This window comes from Gracilinanus agilis, chromosome 1 (assembly GCF_016433145.1).
Source record: "Gracilinanus agilis isolate LMUSP501 chromosome 1, AgileGrace, whole genome shotgun sequence".
NCBI lineage: Eukaryota > Metazoa > Chordata > Mammalia > Didelphimorphia > Didelphidae > Gracilinanus > Gracilinanus agilis.
In genome coordinates, this window is record NC_058130.1 from 358,502,829 (window position 1) to 358,523,421 (window position 20,593).

The window sequence follows — 20,593 nt, forward strand, 5'->3', positions numbered from 1 at the left end:
AAAAAAATTAAAAAATATATTTTTTTTTGCTTTGTACTAGACGTTAGGGGAACAAAGATGAGACTCAGGGCATACATACCTCCTGCCTTCAAGGAGCTTACAGTCGGTTAGCAACGATTAAACAAAACAGAACTAATTCCACTATAACAGTCCAGGGCGGTATGAAAGATCATGGAGAAATCACTTCTGGCTGAAGTAATGTGGAAATGATTTTAGCTGAGAAGCTCTGAAAGGGATAGTACCTGAAGTGAGCCCTAAAGGAAATGAAGACTTCTGACAGGGATATCCAGGCAATGAGTCAGTACATACACTATTGTGTCTGGAGCCAGGAAGGCTTTAGTTCAAATCTACCTTCAGGCACTGATTAGCTGTGTGAATCCAGACAGGTCACCTATTTGTTTGGCTCAGCTTCCTCAACTATAAAGTGGGAATAATAACAATATCTAACTTGCAGATCAAATGTGAGGATCAAATGAGATAATAGTTCTGAAAAGTGCTTAGTACAGTTCATGGTACATAGCAGGTACTACGTAAATGTTATTCCTTCTTCTTTCTCCATATGAAGGAAAGGCATTCCAAGCACAAGAATCATTGTTGACAAAGTACAAATGCAAGAAATGGAGGGATCAAGGAATAGTCTAATGTGCCTGGAATAGTGTGTAAGAAAATAAAATATGACACATCTGAAAATATAGGTTGGAGCTATGTTATGAAGAGTCTTGAATAACAGACTAAAGAATTGGTATTTTGTTCAGTTAAGCAACAATTGTTTATCATGTCCTTACTATGCACTCCATACTGTACTTAGTACTGGGAATACTGAAAGGTAAGCAAAACAAAAATGAAAACCAGTCTCTTCTCTCAAAAAGCTCATGATCTAATGGGGAATACAACATAAAAATCCTATGTATAATTAGGATATATATATACATATATAGATAGATAGATAGATAGATAGGATTAACTAGGGAAAATCCTAAAGAGAAGACACTAAAAATATCTGGAGCTTATTTATTCCGTAAGCAATAGGAAGTCACTGAAGATTACTTTTTTCAAAAGGCTGTGTATATATATGTACATACATATATATATATATATGTATATATATATATGTGTGTATATATATGTGACATGATCATATATATGACATGATCAGACCTTCACATTAATGTGATTTCTTCAAGCACTCTGTGAAGAATGAATCTGTAAAAGAAAAGATTAAAGGCAGGGAACAAGTTTAGAAGACTCCTTTTATACTTGTAATTATAGATAATGAGGGTATCAATAGAACTGGTAGCAGTGGGAATGGAAGTGAGAATGGGAATGACAGCTATATTGCAGAACTGGAATTGACAAGATCTGATAATTTATTGGTTAGGTTAGAGAAATTAAAGAAATGAAATATCATATTACCATCCATAGTTCTGACAAAGATGTAAGGTGAAGGATTGAGAGAAGATGATTAAGTCAGTCTTGGATATATTGAGTTTGAGGAGAAGACANCATATATATATATGTATATATATATATATGTGTATATATATGTGACATGATCATATATATGACATGATCAGACCTTCACATTAATGTGATTTCTTCAAGCACTCTGTGAAGAATGAATCTGTAAAAGAAAAGATTAAAGGCAGGGAACAAGTTTAGAAGACTCCTTTTATACTTGTAATTATAGATAATGAGGGTATCAATAGAACTGGTAGCAGTGGGAATGGAAGTGAGAATGGGAATGACAGCTATATTGCAGAACTGGAATTGACAAGATCTGATAATTTATTGGTTAGGTTAGAGAAATTAAAGAAATGAAATATCATATTACCATCCATAGTTCTGACAAAGATGTAAGGTGAAGGATTGAGAGAAGATGATTAAGTCAGTCTTGGATATATTGAGTTTGAGGAGAAGACAGAAGGCAGTTGGAAACACATCAGTGTTTCCATAGTCAGGGATGGACATTCTGATTAGAGGGCTCATCTCCACAGGAATAATAACTGAAATCATGGGAATCATTGACATCACTGTGAGAGAATGTCTATAGAAAACAGTAGTGTACCAAGGATGGGATGTGAGGTTGAAGGAGAGCCAGTAAAGAAGAAAGAGGAAGCATTCAAGATCAGATAGCCTCTATGCCCTAGATCTTCTCCATCCTCTCCCCTTTGGGAATTCAAGCTTGATGTATTCTCTGTCTTGCTTGCCTCAAATTTCCTGTGTGGGACTACAAATGATAAACAGAAATGTCCCTTCATTCAGCCATTATATATCTATCCATATTAACTCTCCAGTGTCTACTTGACCCAGTCATCTAACTCTTCTGTCAACAGAGCATTCTTTTCGAATCTTCTGAAATAGTTAAGACATGATCTCTAACCTCTCTTTCAGTACCCCATCCAACAAATATTTATTATATATCTCCTGTGTACAGAGTTAATGTGAGGCATTGCAAGAAAAACAGTTTGGGTAAAATGTAGTCCCTGCCTAGCATATAGTTTAGTTTTTGATGGGAGGTGAAGGGAGGAGAGAGAAAAAACACACAGATACTTTACCATCTAAAATATAAGTGCTTTAGAGATGTATAAAATGCAGTTATGTCTAAAGGAGAAGGCAGGTTATGACCATCCGAGGAATAATAATGAATTCACATGTATCAATCAACAAGCATTTACTAAGTGACAGGTACTCTTCTAGAGTCTTGGAATATATAAAGAAAAATTTAATGTTCTCTACCTTCAAGGAGTTTATATCTATGAAGCACTCAACATATATGATGTCATTTGATGTAACATCAATTCAGTGAACTCCTGTTTATAAGTGAGTAAACTGAGGCTTAGAAAGGAGAAATGATGTCTGGAATTTGAGCCCATGTGCCCTGAGTCCAATGTGAGTATTCTTTCCATTTAGTCACATTGCCTCTCAGAGATCTGGGAAGCCATGCTGGAGGAAGTAAATGGTAATTAATCTTTAAAGAATGGATAGTAATCCAACACGTAAAGAGGAGAAGAAAGGGAGGAATTCTGGGCATTAGTTAGACAGTTTGAGAAAAAGCGCCAAGGTAAGAGAGCTCCTTTCCCTATCCTGGGCTATATCAGAGGGCACTGACTTTTGAGAATGGGGTTCCTTGGCTAGGAACCTGAGTAGGGAGGATGACTTTGGCAATGGTGGTAGACACAGCTAGAGAGAATGTGGATATTCTTTCAAATCAAAAGTTATAATAATTCCAGTGAGAGATGAGTTTCCATTCTAGGTAGTAGAGAGAGGAGTAAAGAAGAGAATGTAGAAATATGCCAGGGAGACCAAAGGAGCAGATTTTGCTAGCTAATTGTATCAATTAAAAGATGTTCCCTAAAATCTTTGAGACTTATTTTTTATTCCTTTTGTTTTTCTATCTCAATGATTTCTGATATAACCTCCCCTATATCCCATCCCAGCAAATCAAAACTTTTAAAAGAAGATTTTAAAAGAAAAAGTAGTTTTTAACTAATGCATCAACTGTTTCTGATATGTGCAATATCTCACACCCCTAGTGTCCTCTCCAGCTGCAAAAAATGGGGGAAAATGTATTTTTCTAGCCCTTCTCCAGACCCAAACTTGATCATTATAATTACTCATCAGTCAGTATCTTAGTCATTGTTGTTGCTATTCTTTAATTTTATGCTCTTATATGCAATAGGAGTCATGCACAATCCATGGAATATGCATAGAGTTTAGCTGAGGTTCCCTGGATACCTTCAGGGAAATCAAAAGGTTGCTTTACCATATCCAACTTCTTCAGGATCAACAGTGCCCCTGAAAGTGGCAGAAGGAGCTCAAAGCTACACATCTTCCATAATCTATGCTCTACTTCTATTATATTTGTATTTTACATTCTTAATCTAATTAATTTAATTCTGCATTCATTCATAAGTTTCCTCATGCTTCTCTGAATTTTCCCTGTTCATCATGTCATACTTACGGTGCAGGCATATTCTGTGGCATTCGTGTACCACTATTTAGCTATTCCCTAGTCACTGGGGATTTGTTTTGAATCCAATTCTTTGCTACCATAAAAAGTACTGCTATGAATATTTTGGTTTATGTGGGAACTTTTTGTCTTTGGCTTCCATAAGGTATATGTCTTTCAGTGGAATCTCTGTGTCAAAGAGTATGAACATTTTAATAACTTTTTAAAGTATAATTCCAATAATTTTCTAGATTATTTAGACCATTTTGCATCTCCACCAGTAGTGCATTAGTGTTCCTGTATTACTTTAAGTACTCCAACACTATTTCTAGCTTTTGTCATGTTTGCAACCAAACTTTATCCATTGCCCATTGGATACAACATGAGTTTTCAGAGATTATGGCTTATGTGAGTAGGAAACATCAACTGTTGAGATACATAGAGTTTTAAAAATTCTTTTTAGGGGCTACAAGTTTTTTAGTTCTTTATTTATAAAATGGGAATGATACTAACATCTACTTCATAGAGTTGTTAGATTAACTGAGGTAACATATGTAGAGTGCTTTGCAAACCTTAGAGCACTTTATAAGTGCTATTTTATCATTATCATTGCTAAGACTCTCTAGAAAGCAGTAGCTTTTCAAAAGTACTAGGAAAATATAAAATGTCATATTGGGGTCTCTTTGAACATAGATATATCGTGGCCAATAGGGTTGGGCTCAGAGGTTTTACAGAGGATGAAGCTATTAATTTACATATGAGAAATACATCACTGCACAAAGCTTCCTGTGTTCTCTGTGTCTCTTATATTGGGCAGATCATAGCATAATACACAAGACTTCATTTCCTCAGAAAACAAAGAATATGGTTACAAATAAACTTATCCTTCCTTCTAAGATAAGAAACAGATAAGACCAACCTGGCATAGCTCAGGGCAGAGTCTCTGTTTCCTGCCTGTAGGAAAGAACCCCAGATTGGTTTAGAAGCTAATGTCCTTTTCAGGGCTGTTGGCAGGCAGTTGGCAGTATCTTCTGGCTCCTTGTTCCAGTACCTCTACTGATTTGCCTCTCTCTCTCTGAAAAGTAAGACTCTCAAAACCATATGCTACTGGTTGCTATACGTTTAAATTAGGCATCCCCTGGCACTTTCCTTGGCATTAACTCAAACCTTAGTATATTTCTTCCTTCCTTCCTTCCTTCCTTCCTTCCTTCCTCTCTTATCTTCTGTCTTAGAATCAATATTCCACATTGGTTCCAAGGGAATAGAGTGGTAATGTTTAGGCAATGGGGATTAAGTGACTTGTCCAGGGTCACACAGCTAGGACATTTAATAATTTTCTTTAAATCAGTCATTTCTAGATGGAAACATGTTCCTGATTCCTACCTTTTGGTTGGGTTAGCACATGTGATTTCAAGGGGCAAAATTCATTTTAACTAGGCTTCCCACGTGAGGTTGTATTTATTTGCATTGGAGAAACTAGAGAGGATCAGCCTAATGCCAAGCCATGGAAGCATTCAACTTCAAAGTCTCACAGCTGTCAATGGCTACCATTATGGTGAAGTGCTCTTAAAATGGTTTGATGATTTGGTAACTTCTGCTTCTATTAGTAACATGTTATTATAGAAAGCATGCTGTCCTTGTAGGTAGGAGATCTGAGTTTGCCTCTCAACCACAACATATATCACTTGTTGAGCATGGGTAAGTCATTTTACTTGTATGAGCCTTAAGTTTTCTCATCTGTAAAATGGGGATAATATTATCTCAGCTACCTACCTCACAGGATTGTCAAGTGGATTATGCTTCATTAGCCTAAAATGCTCCATAAATGGGAGTTATTTTAATTACAGTTTTCTGTCATTTTGGAAGAAGATCTTAAGAGAGCTAATTATTTGTTCTAGTTTATTTCTTGTATTAGCTTGGTAGGAAGTTATAAATCACCATCAAAATTAAATGTCTTGAGCTCCTGATGCTTAGTCTTCCCAATCTCTTATGTCCACAAAAAAGCCATTCCTTTTGGACCCCAAAAATTATCACAAAAGAGAATCCCCTTGTATAACTATAACACCTACTGTTTATCCTAGGAAAATATTTTTTTCTCTTTACTGAGTTATTAAAGCTCAAAAGTTCTCAGGTTGTAATTGAAAGGCAGTTGAATTGTATGGAGGCAAGCCATTCAGTTTTTCTTCAAGATCTTAAATTTTAAAAATTAATTCCTCTAAAAACCTTTTTATTCTGCTTTGACAAAATAGGAACTATAGTGGAGATACAGTGTACAGAATAAGCTAATTACTTTTTCTGGAAGACTCTTTTCTCTTTGACTTGAAGTGCTGAGTCAAACCCCTCTACTCAGTCCCATTAGGCACCTGCCCTGGTCTCTTGCTTTTTTTTTTTGCTTTGTAGGGGATCACAGAATAGATTTTGTAGCCTCATCCAAACTTATATCAGGCGGCAGTGAATTGTGATGAATTTGGTTACCAGATACTCCAAATCTCTTAGTTAAGATCTTCTAGAATATCACATTTATATTTAAATCCTTACCTTACCTTAACTAGGTTTACAAGTGTAGATTCAAATTTTCCTGCAACCAATTTAGGATTGGAGGATGAGGAAGTGGATTTTGGGGAGCAGATAAAAGTTCTGATGAAAAATAAAACAACCAAGAATATGCTGAAGGAAAATAGAGGTCAACATGTAAAGCACAGAAACTAGTAAAGATCTGACTTACTTTCTGAGCTGTCTGTCTAGTGTTGAAGATATGGGTTCAAATTTTGACTGAGAGGCTTGCTAACTATGTCACCCTAAACAAGGTACTTAAGTTTTTTTTCTGAAACTCACTTTCTTTAATAGTATCTGTCTCATGGAGTTATGAGGATAAAATGAGACAATTTGTGTAAAGCACTTTGCAAACATTATATCACCTTTTTGTTGATGTTCAGTCACTTCAGTTGTGTCTGACTCTAAGTGACTATTTGTTTTGTTTTGTTTTGTTTTTTATCAAAGATACTATTGTGGTTTGCCCAGTTCATTTTCAGATGAAGAAACTGAGGCAAATAAGGTTATGTGGCTTATCCAGGTTCACACTGAAAGTAAGTTTCGGAGGCCAGATTTGAACTTTGGAAGATGTCTTCCTGACTCCAAGTCTGAAACTCTATGCACTGTACTACCTAGCTGCCCATTAAAGCACTATGTGTCAGCTATTACCGTTACTACTATCTCTACTTAATCATGAAATTAATCATTAATCATTCCTAGTGCCCTGAAAAATAAGGAAACTGAGAGGGCAATCAGATTGGCTTCTTACATATAGTTTTTTTTTTCCAAGCCCTGGTTTTCAGGAAGTTTTTCACTTCAGATGAAGTAGGTAGTATATTGAAGTTGTTTAGGAACATCCCATTGGTAATGGAATATTTCTCTATTGTATAGCATTTACCTTATGTTTATTTTGTGCATTAATCTTATGTAAGTTTATATTATAGTTATAAGCATATACACATTGAGGGAATTGTACAGAAGAGAAAACTGAGATCCAAACTTCAGTGACTTCCTTAGGGATGTTTATTTAGGTAAGATTATTTCTCTACTTTTCTGTTCTTTTGCATGATAAGTTCCATCTCTGATCTCTGGGTCTCTAAACTGGCTTTTCTCCACAAATGAAATCACTGTAATAGATTATGAACATCATAAGGCCAATATCTAGATCATTTCATTTTTATATCTTTCCTGGTTCCCAACATAGTGCTTTGCACACTGTAGACACAAAATAACATTTATTAAGTTTGAAATAGAGTATTAATGTTGAAATGCAAGGCTTAAATTGTTTAAATTTCAAAAAGCATCTATTGTCCTCAATTTCCCTTGTAGTGAATTGATAAAGGAACTTGTATTGATTGTCCTGGATTTGAGCCCTGATTTCAAAGAGAAATTCTTAATTTTTTCTTTCTATGACATTCAGATACCACAAATATTTTTGCCCTCAGAATACAAGACAAATCCCTTAGACATAAAGAATTTTAGAACTGTTGATCTAGTTCATGTCCTGCATTTTATACTTGTTAGAGGGACGGAATTTACATAGGACAGCAAGGGTTTTGTCTCATACCACTGATATTTAGAAGAAACACCTAAAAGACTGATTTGAAAATATTGTGGAATTTTAAACATTTTATTAATTTACATTTTGATAGCACTTTCAAAACTTCAGCAGCCTAGAATCCAATGAACAAAGATAATTATTTAAACTAGAATGTTACTATATGGCATACTCTTCTTCCCTCAAACACACTGAGCCTTCCCTGGTAGGGGTAGCCTTGACCTGTCCTGCTTCTTCATGGGGTACTGGCTTAACAAGGCAAATTGCAAACTCTCTCCAAAGGACAATTGCCCCAAGGTTTGTGCCATGTAACCTCTGTTACTGTCTTCCCTTCCTCCATAGTTAGGGGTATTTAGTGTAGCTCACCTCAGGTGTTGCTTCATGTTGTTTGGTCTGGGAATCTTGCTCATTACAGCCTTGATTAGAGATTTATCTGAATACAAATATTGTACAGAAGAGAAAACTGAGATCCAAACTTCAGTGACTTCCTTAGGAATGTATATTTAGGTAGGATTATTTCTCTACTTTTCTATTCTTTTGCATAATAAGCTCCATCTCTGGGTCTCTAAACTGGCTTTTCTCTACAAATGAAATGCTTAATCTCAACCCTTTAATTTCCCTGATTTCCTTCTGGTCTTGGATCAAATCCTACTTTATGCAGGAGGCCTTTCCTTAAACTTCCAGATGCTAATGCTATCTCTTCTGAGATTACTTTCTATCTACTCTGTGATGTCTTATATTTACCTGGTTATTTCCATAATTTTCTCATCCATTAAGATGTGACCTCTTTAATACTATTCTTACTGCTTAGCTTAATAAATGTTTATTGAATGACTGACCTTCTCTCCCATGCCACTCTATTTGACCCCTTCTAGGATTTTCATACTTTTCTTACTTGCATTATAATAGTTTAAGCATGTCTCATGCCCTTACTACACAATAAGTTCCTTGAGGCCAGGGCCTGTGTCATTGTATCCCTAATACCAACATAATACCCAAGGAGTAGGAGGTTAAAAAATATTTGTTGAATTGAACTGAGTAAATCATCTTAACTCATGGCCATATTCTTTGTACCTCACTGCATTTCAACTCAACCTGAAAAATAAGATTTCCAAATCTAGACTGCTGCCCTTCTTTCACAATATCTAATTACATAAAATTCCATTGAAATTGAAAATTTTCTGGATAAATTCTTGTAATAAGATTAGGCCACATTTGATGTTTTCAGTGTCTTCAGTCTACCTAGACATTTGTGAATTCGTTTCTGCTTTACAGGACAGTACAGGGAAATAACAATCCCTTTACAATTATTCATAATAATTGAGGAGATCATTGACATGGATATTTGGAGTCCCTAGATAATCTCTCCAGCTGGGTCAGGTCCACTAATTGCCCTGTTTCTTGGGACAGGATTTGTCTTAGGAAAAGAAGCTTTGTTTTAGGAAATGTTCTCAGATTTATTTCACTTTAAGAAGTTTTTCCCCCCTAAGTTCCTAGTCTTTACAATGCATCTGTATACAAAGCATACAAAGATGGAAGACAAAACCTTCTGTGCCCACCAGATGTTCTTAACAGAATGCACAATGATGCTATTGTTCTAGTGAGGAATATTGCCCACACTAGAAAAAAAATCACATTTTGACCCTAACACCACCACCACTACCAAATCCTGCCATATAGCCCATGAAATGAAAGTCCAAGACTGTCCCCTCTCATGTAGACCATCTATTATTACATGTAACGAATCTCTGGCTTTATAACAAATCCAGTTCTGGACTTTTATTCCAGTACGTTGTTATAGTGTACACACATAAAGGAAATTTTAACCCCAAAGTAGACAAGTTCCGAATACTTAAAGAGAGAGTCCTTTCTTGTAACACCTTTCAATTCATGAGTGAAGGCTTAAGGTCCTCCCTAAGATACAGAGGTTCAGGAGCAATGAAAAGAATGTACAACCAGGGTAGACACCAGACATCATCAGACCATGGTAAGATGAAGAAGGATGGAGAAAGTCTGTCATTTAAAAATGCTACTCTTGGACTTGAACCACTCAGCTTTGCCAGCATCAAAATGCTCTTCTTGGTTAGGGCATAAGGGACTGGAGGGAAAGATTTTTTTAAAAATCTTGTATCTCCAGAAACTCATGCAATTCCTAATACATAGTAAATGAGTAATATATTCTAAGTGATTGATTCATTTTGCATAGGGGCAAAGAGGCCAGAGAGCTGAATCATCTTACCCAAAGGCAAACAATTAATTAAATAACAGATCCAACACTAGAACCTAATCTCTTGTTTCCCAGTCTTGTGCTGATCCATGAACCATAACCCTAGGCACCAAATTTCTTAAACCTTCCTAGTCTATTAATCTGAGTTAAAACATTAATAATTACTAGCCCTCTTCTATTCTTACAGTCTGCATAGCTGGGTGCTTAATTCTGGCATGCATTTACACCTTCCTCTCTATTCCTGGTACTGCTTACTTTTTAGATTGCTGGCATATATCTGTAGTGAAAAGGATGGGGAATATAATTTCTTCTCTCCCCACAACTCAGTTGATAAATTCACAAAAATTCAAGAATGCAAATACAAGGTAATAATGAAGTATTATATAATGTATACATTAAAATGAACTATAAAGATGCATATATGCCCTCATCCCTTTGTGAGATGTGAACCTCTCCTTTATTCAGTCAAGAAAGGAACAAGGGTTTGACTGAGAAAAAAAAATGGGGCAAATATGAGGTTTAAAATAGGAAATCAAGGTCATCCAGCAGAGCCAGGAGCTTTCCTCTTTCTCTCATTGGTCACATAACTTTGGAAGAGAGATAATCATTTAGTCTATGACTTCAGAGAGAAAGATTCTAGACAGATGTGGAAAGAGAGCTAATCAGTCAATCTCTGACTTTGGGAAGACAGACTCACACAGACATGATTTTTTAAAATGGGAAAATAGTTATGCAAGTAATTTCAAGAAGCAGGACCATTAGAGAGAGACAGACTTTAAGAATCCTCTTTGAAAATCTCCCACAAGAAAGTTGTATCCAAGAGGATCTGTGTGGTGATTCTATTGAAGGGACAAAATACTGCCATTCACTGCCATTCTAGGAGTCGTGAATAGACTCAAATCTACTTTTCCAGTCCTAACCTCTCTGCTGACCTCCATTCTTCTATCTTCAACTGCCTAATGAACATCATTAACTGGATTCCTTGTAAACATCTTAAACTTGTTATGCCAAAAATCGAAGTCATTATCTATTCCCCCAAAACCCTCCTCTGTTCCTACCTTCCCTATTACTGTTGAGAGTCTCTCCATCTTCCCACTTGCCTAGGCTTGTACCTAGACATCTTCCCTGAATCCTTACCCTCTTTCACTCTCACACTTCCTCAAGATCTGTCAGGAAAACATGGATTCAAGCTAGTCTTCAGATACTTAATTGCTGAGTGACACTGGGCTATGGAGCAATCCATAGAGGGAACAGATGCTGTAAGGAGGAAGTAAACCATCTGGTAGCTTTCTATTCTTAACTACTTATTCTTGTTAACTTGGTGCCAAGCTTATTTATTTCTTCCTGATGACATAGCAAAGGTGCCAGATAGGTGCAAAGCTCTGGTGGCCTAGTCCTGTTATAACTCTGTTTGTGCTATGAAAATGTATATGAAAATAAGATTCTAATTGGACAGGCAATAATAATTACAATGGCTAGGATAGCTAGGTGGCACAGTGGATAGAGTGCTGGGCCTAACATCAGGAAAACTCCTCTTCTTGAGTTCAGCTCTGACTTCAGAAACTTTGTGACTCTGGGCAAATTGCTTCATCCTGGTTGCCTCAGTTTTCTCATCTGTAAAATGAGTTGGAGAAGGAAATGGCAAAAAACTCCAGTATCTTCACCAAGAAAATCTCAAATGCAGTCACAAAAAGTCAGACATGACTGAAACAACTCAAAAATAATAACAATAACTACTCATATTTATAGAAAACTTTCCTCATACTGTCTCCATGAAGTCAATAGATTATGTGTCATTATCCCCATTAAAGGAACAAAAATCTGAAAAGTCAAACTACCTGCCAGTAAGTGACTAAGATTGCATTTGAACTCAAGTCCCCTGACTCCAGGTCCATCAATCTAGCCACTGTATCACATGAAAGCATATTAATTTGAAGAACTTTTCACTTTCATCTCTTAGAATATTTCTGTATGCATATTTGATCAGTAGCATAAATCCTTATCTAATGCATGAAGATTACTTGGGGTTTAATCTAGCTTGCTTGATTAAAGTTTCTCTTACTTGGGGAATCTCCTTTTGTCTACTCACCTTGAAGTACTGGACTATGACAGAATGCTAACTGAATGGCATCACAAAGCAACAGATAAAGAAAATTACTTTCTAGTCATTGCTATTCAAGGATTGCATTTAATTAAAACCTTCTCTGACTTTTGTGCTTCAGACCTCAATAAAAATTTTTAAACCAAGGTCTTCTACTCCCAGAAATATTTTTCAGCAATTTTAACATTCCTGAGGATCCAACGTCAATTTTTAAACAGTGAATCAAGGTTAAAATTATAAATCAGATGTGTTCATAACTTAAAGGTAAATTATGATTCCAAGAAAGGATGTTTTATTTACTTCACCAAATTATTCCTGGTCATCCAGGACCTTTGAAGTATCAGGATAAAAGGATACCCAAAGAGCTAAATAAACAAAAATACTTTCATGCCAGTCTCTTTACCTTTTCAAGGTGAGTTCTTGTGCAACAGGCATTATTAAGCAAAGAGACGCAGGGCATTATATTGGAAAGAACATTTGCTTTGTTTGATTGGAAGCTGGGGGCCATAAAAAACTTCTCTTGAGTAACTTACTACCCCTTTGACTTTGGGTATATCACTTGATCTGCCTGGGCCTGACTTTTCTGTGAGTGGGACTAAAATAATCTCCAATTCTCCTTTCAACTCTAAATTCTGTTAGACCTTAACTTTATACAATATAGGCTCCCCTCCAAGATGGTCTTAGGATATCTCTAATCTGCTTATAAGTAATCTTCCTTAGTTTTTTTTAAACTCTTATCTTCCATCTTACAATAAATATTATGTATTAGTTCTAAGGCAGAAGATCAATAAGGACTAGCCAATGGGGATTAAGTGACTTTCCCAGGTTCACACAATTAAGAAGTGTCTAAGGTTAGATTTGAACCAAGGACTTCCCCATCCCTTGGTCTGACTCTCTATCCACCAAGCCATCCAGCTGTCCTACCTTTCCTAGGTTTTTATGCAGATATTATTTCTTAATATCTTGTTTCAGCTCTTTACTTAGGTTCTCTATCATTCTGTGACCCCTTATCTTCTACTATTACATGGATCACTCCTGATCCCCCCCCAAAATTTCAGCTATTGGGAGGCGTCTCCTTCCTTGAGCTAGGTGATATAGTGATCTGCAAGCCTTTGTCTCTTCCTTGAACAACCTCCTAGAAAAAGAACAAGGGCCTTAAGATTTTTTGCCAGGCCTGATAGTATGTCCCAACCAGCTTCTGACCTGAATTGGGAGTAGTTTTAGCCTTGTATGTGTCCTCTTTCTTCTTATTCCTTTCCTTTATGGTACTAAACAGAATCAGCATTTTCCACTTCTTATATCATGAAGTTTTCAGCAGTAGGGATGCAGAGACCTTAAGTCACTGAAGGAAGGATGGGGAATGAATTGGAAAGAGGGCTGCCGAACTGGAATATTAAGTGCCAAATTGCTTTGGGCTTATATCAGCTAAGTTTTTCCTTATTGTAAGGACAGGTCTTATTTTGTGGAATCAGCAAAGATGGTTCTATTTTGTACATAATTTCTTTATTTTGGGATTTTAGTATTAAAGAGATTTGTAGAAAACTTCTGCCATCTTGCTAGTAATATGATTTGATACATTTTAATAACCATATTTTATCATTCCACCAAAAACAGTGCCAGCACAATATCTTACACATTTTGTTGTTCAGTCAATTTTCATTTGTGTTGGTACTCAATAAAGTTATGTTGGAGGAATGAAGGAATGATTCTAAAAAAAGAGTCTGTCAGGCATTCATTGATATCATATCTTTAATATAAAAGAGAAAGAATTTGACAATTGCTTTTACATTTAGCATTTATGATACTTTGTGCACATGCACATATGTATATTCATAAGCATACACACATATATAAATAGGGTTAGTGACTGCTGTCAAGGATCTCACAGTGGAAGAAGAAAGACAACAAGCAATGTATGCAGAGTATGAGTGTGTGTATATGTATTTCCTTCTAGAGGGCTTAGCAAAAGGAATAAAAATGTACCAATTTTGGGGGGGGGGATAAACTAAGTGATCTTTATTCTTCAAAATCAAGCTAGGATGGTAAGTTTTCTGTTTACGTAGAAAAGAAGGCAATTTTATATATCTTAGTAATTTTTAAAAAACCCAGCATCAAACATTATGTAACTAAAATTCTGACTTTACGTAATAAAAATCTATAGTGATTGCACTTGGGAGTTTGGAAGTCAATAGGAAAAAGGCAATGTTCAACAAAATTATTAAAAACACATTTAAATATCATCATATCTATTTCATGTCAGTGACACTAGAAACTATGGGAACATAGCCTATGATATGCCATTCTAACACATGGAAGATAAAACTCATTAACATTTTTTTATTTTGAATTTTTCCAGATTACGTTTATACAATTTTTCATATTCATCTTCTGATATTTTACAATCCGTGTTCACTCCCATCCCCTCCCCAAGAAGGCAGGAAATATAATATAGACTACATATATATGTATATATACATACACACACACATATGCATATTGTAATGGTGAGGCACTAGGGATGTTAATTATTATTAAAATGTAACCTAAATGGTTTGTGGGTTCACACTGGGTTGAAGGAGAGACAGGACCAACCAGGATAGGGAGACCAGGGTTTACTGCCAAGCTGTTAACTGACACAGAAATGGCAGTTGGCCCAACAGGCACCAGCAGGCAAAAGGTAAAGTATATAACAGTTTAATTGAGGGTAACTAAATAAAGAATGGGATAGGGGATTCTACACTTGAAACCTAAGGGCAAACTACAGGGGGCAGGGAAGGACTTGACTACTATCCTAATGACCAAAGCCAGGCAGGGCCCAAAGGAAGCAGTACTGAAATCACAGGGAAAGCTCCTTCAAACCTGGTTCCAGCCAGGCTTGGTCAGCTCAGCTAAAGGGCCTGAGGGTGGCTTTGGGGTCTCACATAATCCAAGGATGGTCACAGGATGCCAAGAGCCAACTCCACCAGTTGGTACCCAGGTAGGGAGAGTGAGATTGCAATTCTGTCCACCAGATCACAAACCACTTCCCCACTTGGTGCTACTCGGCAGGTCTGTTGTCCACTTGCTGAAAGCCTTCACCTCTCAGGATCCCAGGGAATCTGGATGCAGTTTTTCCCTAACTCTGAGATCTCCCAGGGTTAGCAACACTTATGTCCCAACCCCTAATGGAGTCTCTCTAAGAGCACAAGCCCCACTTCCTGCTCCTTCATTCCATTTTGGAATGCTCCAGCCCTTCTTGCTAGGTCCAACACTATTACTAAATTAATTACTAAATAACTCTCACAACAATGTGTATATATATATATATATATATGTAAAATCACATAATACATATTTCCCCATTCATTTTGTGAAACAAGATACATATTGCTTACTCTTAGGAAAAATTAATAGAGAAAATCAAATGAAGAATTGTATGCTTCAATCTGCATTTGGACTCCATCTGTTCCTTCCATGGCAGTGGATAGCCTTTTTTTTTGTCATGATTCCCTTGAAGTTGTCCTGGATCCTTGCCTTGTTGATAGTAGTAAAGTTTTTCACTGAGAAATACAGGCTTCATTCCAATGTAATTTCATCTTTAGTGTTTTCCCTCTTTGTCTTTTTTCTATACATGGACATCAATTAACCTGGGCTTTGGGTTAGTCTGAACTTTTCCTTATTAAAGAAACAAATAAACAAAACCACAAACTAAACCAAAAACTGAATATCTAAGAAGCTGTACTCACCCACAAATTGATCATCTTATCATTGCAGTAGTTTCTAGTAGTGACAACCCTGGTCAAAGGTGTCATCAGCAATTTATTGCTACTTAATCATGGCCATTACCCCATTTTTCTCTTCTTGCCTAGAAAGCCTGGGAATTTATACCTCTTCTAGAAGTTGGGAAAGGGGTAGGAGTGAAGAAATTACTCTTATATCCTAGCAGAAGCCTAAATGGAGAAGGATGCACTTCCTGAAAAACTTGTGTCTTAGTTAAGTTAATACAAACTCAAGGGAAGTTTCAGTATGTGTTTTCAATATGCTGTTGTTTAGTCATTTCAGTCATGTCTGACTCTTAGATGCTGTAATGGTTCACTGTTTCCTTCTCCAGCTCACTTTACAAATGAGGAAAATGAGGCAAACAAGGTCAGGTGACTTGCCCAGGGTCACATAGCTAGTAATTGTCTGAGAATGGATTTGAACTTGCGTCTTCCTTACTCCAGGTCTGGCATTCTCTCTGCCAGAGAGATGTTTTTTCTTATTATTACTGTTATTATTCTATTAGGCAAGACACTAGGATAGATGCTAGAGATACAAAGATAGATGTGATTAACTCTCTTCTCTCAGAGTTCATCATGTAACTAGGAGGAAATCAGGACTTCCCTGAAGCTAAGGGGTTTGTTGTGTTCTCTAAGGAGACTGGATTTAGAGTGAGAGGAGCTATTGGGTATGTTCTTAATTGAATTATATTGTGCTCCACCAGGAACTTCCATTTTCCCCTCTGTTATCTTGCTATCAGACTTCATCTTCCTACTCATAGGCTCTTTGGAGAGGTAAGGTTCACCTTACCTAGGGCTTTGTGGTGCTCCAGCTTTCATCTTGTTTTTGTTATTCAGTCATGTCTGACTGTGAGTCCATTTGGGGTTTTCTTGGCAGAAATACTGGAGTGGTTTGCCATTTCCTTCTCCAGCTCATTTTATAAATAAGGAAACTGAAGCAAATAGGAAAAACAGGGTTGTGATTTGTCCATGGTCACACAATAAGTGTCTGAGGCCAGATTTGAATTCCAGACCTGGTGCTCTTTGCTAACACTCTTCTTGGTGACTGATTGCTGTTGTTTATCAAGGTTCAGCAAAAGGACAGAAGCTCAAATTTTTCTTTTTAACACGTACTTTCTAAAATTAACCAGAGTGATGGGACATGTATCCCCCTCTTCCCTTCCTTCTTCTACCTTTCTATAGCAGTTCTGGTACTTATGGCACTCTTGTTATTCCCCTTCCATTCTTGTTATTCTTTCCACAGCCAGGACTGGTGTGGCCCCCAAATTTTCTGATCTCCCTCAATTTGGATACTAGGTCAGCAGCCGGGGAGAATGGGAAAGCCACTACCTTTGTTTTCACATTAATGTTGAACTTGCAGTTACCAACATCTGATTATCCATACCCTTCCTGCCTCTCAATCAGATTCTCCATCCAAGTACATTGGCAATTAGAGAATTTTAAACATTCAGAACTGTGCACTTTAGTCTGTTGGCTGCCTTTTCCCAAGCGTTCAGGAAAGGCTTAAAACAATTGGCTGAAATTAGGTCCATGGATTGGGGCTGTTGCCCACACATGCCTCTGCAACAGTTTCTCCCTCCAGGTCAACTGACTCCTCTCAGGATCATAAGAAGAGTATATGGGTTATCTGAGAGAACACAGAATTTCCTCATTAGCTCCCTCATTTCTCTGTGCAAGTCCTTACTATAGGAGGAGATTTTGCCTGTCTGTATTTGGTGAACATCCATGATCTATTTCCTCCAGATTTGCTGGTTTCAAAATCTCATTTCCAGTTCGTACTTGCTAAAGTTCAATATGGCGCCAGTGACTGGAACAGTGGTTCAGATTCAGACTGACTCTGGGCAGAAAATATTGGAAAAGGTTTCTTGCACTGACAAAAAGAGGGGGAAAAATTATAAGCAAGACTTCCCCAACTCCAATTACTCTGCATTTTGGTTTCCTTTATCTGTAAAATTGCCAGGAAGTTTTATTGGGCTCAAAGGTTCCTTCTACCTCTTTAGGATCCTAGGAATCTATTCCTGCCCTTACTCTGTCTTTCTGTGTATGGTCCAGATGAGTAATTTCCTTCTTTGAATAATTAAAGTTCTGCTTGAATCATTTATATTCAATTAATGATAAACTCCTTGAGGGCAGGAACATCCTCCTAGTGCATAGTAGGATAGGGAATATTTGTTGCTATTCAGTTGTGTCTAACTCTCTGTGATCCCAGTTGGAGTTTTTATAGCAAAGATATTGGAATTGTCATTTCCCTCTCCAACTCATTTTACAAATGAGAAAACTAAGGCAACTAGGGTTAAGGGATTTGCCCAGGACCATGCAGTTTATAAATATTTGAGGCCAGATTTGAATTCAGGAAGCAGAGTTTTCTGGTTCTAGGCTTGGTACTTTGTCCACTGCGCCACCTACCTACCCTGGCACATGAGAAGCACTTAGGTAAATGCTTGGTGATCGAGAATCAGCATATCTTTTGTGAGCTTCAGTTTCTTCATCTGTAAAATGAAAGGTTCAGACTGAATGTCCTTTAGGGTCTTTTTCCAGCTTTAACGCCATAATCCTTTCATCCATAAGCATTTTGGGATCATTTTGCAATGTGAAAATCCTAAACTCTTCTTCAAGACTAGAACAAGAACTCTTATCTCTTGGGTCACCAACCCATCTACACTCCATAGGAATAAAAGAACTTTCCTTCTTCACACTTCATATATTTGTACGTATTTTTCTTATTCTTGAGAGGCAGCATGGTGTTGTAGAAAGAGCTTGGGATACAATGCCAGTAGAAACTGGGCTTCAAATTCTGTTTGTGGTATTTATTAGTATGTGACCAAGGGGAGAGGTAATTTCAACTTTCTCGATCTCGGTCATTTCATTAAAAAAGAAATTAGACCTCTGGTTTTATTATCATATGTGTAGCAGTATATTGGTATAAGGAAATCACTAAGGGTTGAAAATGTCTTGCTCATTCATATGTCAGTTGTGGAACTTTAACAGAAATCTTCTTGATTCTGAGGAATGCTCTTTATTCATGGAAATCTCTCTTTCCTCAGCTATAAAACAGGATTCAGGGGTGTGATAGAGCCCACTTGCATCAGTTCTTTAGAGCTAATTGCTAAATTTCATCACAAGCATTCATACTTTGTAAATTGCCAAATGCTATACATAGGAGCTTGATTTATTATTTTGTTGATTGTCAAGGCTTAAAGTAATGGAAAAAAATTTTTCATTATACAGGTTAAACTGAAAATTCTGTTGTGGGACCAATGCAACTATCAATAATATGGAAATAGGACTTTATCGATGACACATGTTAAAACCAGGTTATGGGGGTTGGGGGATTAGAGGGGGTGAAGGGGAAAGTAAGAACATGAATCATGTAACCATGGAAAATTTTTCTAAATCATAAAATAAAAAAATAAAGTTCTAAAGTTAAAAAAAAAAAAGAAGTGAATTTGTTGAGGATTAATGCTTTAAATTTGAGCCCACATTCTCCACAAATCTAGTTGGGACAGGGGAAAGGGTATCCCAGGGTATTATACGTCTGTTCTTGCTGTATCTTTTCAATAAATATCCTTCTGTAAAAGCTAAAAAAAATTCTGTTGTGGGTGAATTATCAACCCTACGACCCCCCAACATTTATTAGATATTTCCTAGCACAAGCCTGAATTTATAATAGTGACTCCCTCACAGGACTGCTATGAAGATCAAATGAGCTAATATTTACAAAGTGCTTTATAGTCATTACATATAATATATATATAATATTATTTTCTCTACAGGAGAAAAATAGAAAAAGTAAGGCAGTTCTTGCTTTCAAAGAGATCTTATTTTTAATTTCTGGAGAAAATACATCAGTGAAAATTCAGTTTAGGGACAGATAGAAAGCCCTAAAGTTAGAAGGGGTCAAGTTGGGCAGATGGCAAGGCCCAAGAGCTCTTATGTTGTCTAAGTAGCTCACATGGCATGCCAGGAGATTGTAAAGTATAGAGATGGAGCTTATAGTAAGACCTGGAAGATCTTAAGGAGGAAAGAGAGAGGGAGAAAATATGAATGAACAAAATGTCAGAAAATGATAATTAAAAATTGTATCTACTTGTAATCTGGAAAAGAAAAATATGATTAAAAAAAAGACCTTAAGATGCAGTGTCAAGGTAGATGGTAAGGCCTGGAGGTTTTTAGTCTTAATAGAAACAATACTTTTTGAAAGTTATCCAACTTCTTCCAAGTTATATGAGTAGTCAAGCAGCAAGAGTAAAAATACGAAGAAAGAGAGAAAAGGAAGCCCCACAGTGGTTTCAGGTCTTCCTTCTATCCTGCCATCCACGATAGTTGTTGCATTATTCCTGGATATGTATCATTTATTCTCTATTATGAATTCGTGGAAATATTGTATGTCTTCCTTCTCCCTTCCAACCCCATTGAAAACTTAAGGAGAAATACCTTAACATAATTATATTTGCATCTAGTATAATTC

General features: G+C 36.7%; 1 protein-coding gene across 2 annotated transcripts in view; it reads left to right on the forward strand.

Moving 5' to 3' along the window:
- The window catches only part of PDE4D (phosphodiesterase 4D), a 1,102,929-nt gene that overhangs the window by 291,132 nt on the left and 791,204 nt on the right, over positions 1–20,593 (forward strand). The gene's annotated exons all lie outside the window — the stretch shown is intronic.